Genomic DNA, 4,526 nt, shown 5'->3' with positions numbered 1-4,526 from the left:
AAATTCGTCGTCTCCCTACTTCTTATGTTGGTCTTAATTTTCCGTCAGTGTCCGCATCTACGCCTGCTTCTACTTCTCCACCTGTTCATGATGTTGATTGTGCAGTTGTTCCTGTTTTTCTTTATTCTGTGTATAATCTTAATGAACATACCCTATTGCTGCTACTCTTTTCCTTCTGGGTGCTCCTGCATTTACTACTGTTATCTCTTTTTCTAATATCATCTAATGCTTTTTTTCGATAAAATTTTCCTTTTCTCTTTATCTTTATAATTTCTGTTGTTCCCAATTTTCCTCTTCCCCCTGGTCCTTATCTCTTCTACACCTCCTCTTCCTCTCTTTACCGCCTCTTCTCCTCCTCCTCCTCCTCCGTCTGTTTGAGCCGGTGCTGACTCGGAGAGAGAGAGCTTTCAGTCCGGGCTTGGTTGGTGCGGTGATCGGTGCCAATCGCAGTTTGTACTGACGCGGTTTCTTCAGCTCGCTCGATGCGGGTTCTCGCGGTCTCTATTTCTCTTTGTATTCTCTCTCTATTTCCCTCGACATTCTCTCACTCCTTTCCCACCTTTCACTTTGCCCTTATCTCCTCTACTACTGGAGTCCTTACTCCTTATTTCTTCAAGTGTGATGGTTTTTGAAACTCGAGGGCGACTCTGACCTGAAGTTTCTCCGCCTCTCGTGATGGCGGGCCTCGACTTCAGAATGTGTTAATGCAGCAAACAAGTTTGAGTATTGGAGACTAGTCCTCATGCAATTAGTGCCGTTATTCATTATAATGGATATGTAAACATCGCCTTATCCCCCATCACCACATTAAGCGTACTTATTCATCATGTCCTTGACAAATCTCCTGTTTGCTATTGTCCATGTTCTGGATATTTCTTGCTCGTCAGTTCTTCGGAAAAAAGAAATCAGAGGACTAAAGGTCGGATTAAGGATTGTGCACTACTTAGCGTCGATGGCTTCGACGGCAATAAGAGCCGAGCCTCAGGCTCAGCCAGCATCACCGCCAATTGGTAGGAAGTCCACAGTAAATGTTATACAAATTCTCGTCTCCAGTTGCATCTATCACTGCATTGTCTTTAAATTCTCATCATTCTTACCCACCGTTCTTGTTATCATCTGAAAACTAGGAATTGCAAGGTTGGAATTTAGTTGTTTTTGGTCCACTATAAATGCTACTCTCGATTACCGTCCTTTGCAACGGGTGCCATGGACTTACGTGCGTATAACGTGTGCCTATATAACTGTAACAATAAGAGCTCACTTCACGGCTTTTACACCATCAGATACCATCTTTTCAAATGAAGGGCGACCCTCAGACTGAAGGACTATTGAATCCCCCCTCTTTCCGGCGTTCACTCCTAAGCTAAACAAAATTGGCATGGCGTCATTCGTGATATGCGTGAATATTGATGCTCCTTACTTCTAGCGGTCTAATCGTCCAATAAGGTTACTTGTTACTATTGTCATTATTATCATTGGTATTATAATTATTATTATTATCACTATTACTATTATTATTGCTATTATTATCATTCTTCTTCTTCTTCTTATCATTATTATTATTATCATTATTATTATTATTATTATTATTATTATTATTATTATTATTTTATCATTATTATTATTATCATTATTATTATTATTATTATTATTTTATATATTATTATTATTATTGTTATTATTATCATTATTATTATTATTATTATCATTATTATTATTATTATCACCATTAATATCATTATTATTATTATTATAAGTATTATCATCATTATTATTATTATTATTATTGTTATTATTGTTATTATTATTATTTATTACTATTATTATTATTATCATCATTATCATTATCAGTATCATTATCATCATCATTATCATCATTTTCATTTTCATTTTCATTTTCATTTTCATTTTCATTTTCATTTTCATTTTCATTTTCATTTTCATTTTCATTTTCATTTTCATTTTCATTTTCATTTTCATTTTCATTTTCATTTTCATTATCTTTCATTATCATTATAATTTTCATTATCATTATCATTATCATTATCATTATCATTACCATTATCATTAATTATCATTCTCATTATTATTATTTTATTATTATTATTATCATTATCATTATTATTATCATTATTATTATTATTATTATTATTATTTTATTATTATTATTATTAATGTTATTATTATCATCATTATCACCATCATCGTCACAATTATTATTGTCATTATTATCATTGCTTTTATCATTATCCTTATTATCATCATTCAGTGTAAACAGGGTAAGAACGCACGGGTTTAGGAACAAATAGAAAAGGACAAACTAGGGAAAGACACACACAGAATTGCGACGATGGTGGTGCGACAAATCCTGAAATAGGGACATGATGTCGCAGTAACATTCGACTCCTCCACGAGCCTAGGAGAACGTCGGAAAGGACCGTTTTACATCGATGTTCAAATGAAATAGATTTCTGGAAGAATCTGATGATACGAAACTGAGTGAAATCACGGGCGATTAATATACATACATTCATACATACACACACATATATATATACATACATACATATATATATATATATATATATATATATATATATATATATAAACCACAATACACTTTAATTCTAAGTAATCAACATCAAGCGACTCTCCTTTCACGTGCTGGCCCCGGTTCGAGTCCTTGGCCGTATCACGTTTCAATTTCTGCATGCTGGCCTCCGCGAGCCGCTCGATGTTGATAGCTTAGAATTAAAGTGTACTTGGGGTTGATAGAAATGTATATCTGTTCACTGAGGTCCATTCAGTGTTGTACATACTGTATATGAGTATATATATATATATATATATATATATATATATATATATATGTATATATATACATTGTGTGTATATGTGTGTCTACATATATATATATATATATTATATGTGTGTGTGTGTGTATGTGTATATATGTATGTATTATATATATATATATATAATATGTATGTATATATTTTATATATATATGCATATATATGTATGTATATATATATGTATATATATGTATATATATGTATATATATGTATATATATGTATATATATATAATATATATAATATATATATATATGATAAGTATTTTATGGAGTTTATGTACTAAATCTAATTATCTTTTCGGACACTTGGGAAAGGTCGTTTTCTGGCGTGTTTTAGAATTAGAATACTAGTTTCTTTAGCTAAATTGATAAACCCTCCTCGATGATTCGATGAATTATTAGTAGAAATATGCTGATTCAACAATTCTTCTAGTGAATTTATCAAAACATGTAGCACTTCAGCTTCTCCGACCTTCCCAAGTGTCGAAAAGATAATTAGATTTAGTACATAAACTCCAATTGCAGTTCTACATACACTCTCTGAAGAAGTTCTACGCGAACGAAACGTTAGAGTGCATAGGGTTCCGAGCCTTCCCCTGTATTTATGTTCTCCATCATCCAAATATATATATATATATATATATATATTTATATATATGTATATATACATATATATATATATATATATATATCAAGGACTACTATTGCACAGGACATGCGCTCCCAGATCCCTGGGTCCGCTACCGGAAGCCATTGCTTTCTTTGTAACCTAACATTTTATATAGGACAAATATATCAAAACTAGAAACCTAACATTGTATATAGGACAAATATATCAACTATTGACTTATTTAATGCAGTATACGTTAATATAAACTTTTATAGTGAAATAAGAAACTATTTTTAAGGCACTGTTGTGCTTTGAAATGCCAATTTTAGCAGGACTTAACAGGTATTATTGTACGAGGTTAGTGGACACCAGTGTTGGCGATTTTTTTTTATATATAGATTTTTAAAATATAGAAAAATATATATTTTTGATTAAATCAGATTTATTTGATTTAAATAGATTTTCTTTATAGATTTTAAATATTGTGGGATTGCTATCTGATATGCGATTTGATTGCTAAAGGACATTTTTAGTATATCAGTATAAGGAGCAGTGTTATATAGACTTGCCACAAGTATACAAGGAACGGTATAAGCCGTATGTGAGGACGGTATGCTCAGGTTCACTCGATTTCTCCAAGAGTTTTCTCATCTTGGTGACATTTGCTTCCAATGTGACAACCAAAATCTTGTTCAGCCTTCTTGATCGAATTTTGTACAAGTTGTAGAAGATATTCAGCAGTGTGAGGTTTCTCGGATGTGTCTATTGTGTCAACTAAATAAATCTGACCAGTGAATGTTGTTAGAGTGACACATATTATGGGCTCATTATGGATGTTAGACCACCCATCAATTGAAAGACGTACAGTTTCATATATATATATTCAGGTCATCTGCACACTTTCTATATTCCTTTTCATGCACAAGATCCAAGTACTTATCAGCAATATCTTTTCTGCATGGAGGAATATAACCTGGCCTCAGGTTCTGAACCATCTTGATAAACTGAGGATGCTGAACAAGACGAAATGGTGAATTTGTAGTAAATATAATTCTTGCA

At 32.2% G+C, this 4,526-nt stretch overlaps 1 protein-coding gene across 4 annotated transcripts in view; it reads left to right on the top strand.

Moving 5' to 3' along the window:
• Window positions 1-412: 412 nt before the first annotated feature.
• LOC143035250 (ATP-sensitive inward rectifier potassium channel 12-like) overlaps window positions 413-4,526 on the top strand; it is a 309,593-nt gene continuing 305,479 nt past the window's right edge. For 3 of the 4 annotated variants that reach the window (XM_076202055.1, XM_076202054.1, XM_076202052.1), the window contains exon 1: window positions 413-497. The gene's annotated coding sequence lies outside the window, so the exon portion shown is untranslated. The remainder of the gene's footprint in view (window positions 498-4,526) is intronic. The other variant, XM_076202053.1, reaches the window with a different exon arrangement.

This window comes from Oratosquilla oratoria, chromosome 18 (assembly GCF_046742065.1).
Source record: "Oratosquilla oratoria isolate Oo_2021 chromosome 18, ASM4674206v1, whole genome shotgun sequence".
Lineage (NCBI taxonomy): Eukaryota > Metazoa > Arthropoda > Malacostraca > Stomatopoda > Squillidae > Oratosquilla > Oratosquilla oratoria.
This window is presented reverse-complemented; position numbering and strand designations above follow the sequence as displayed.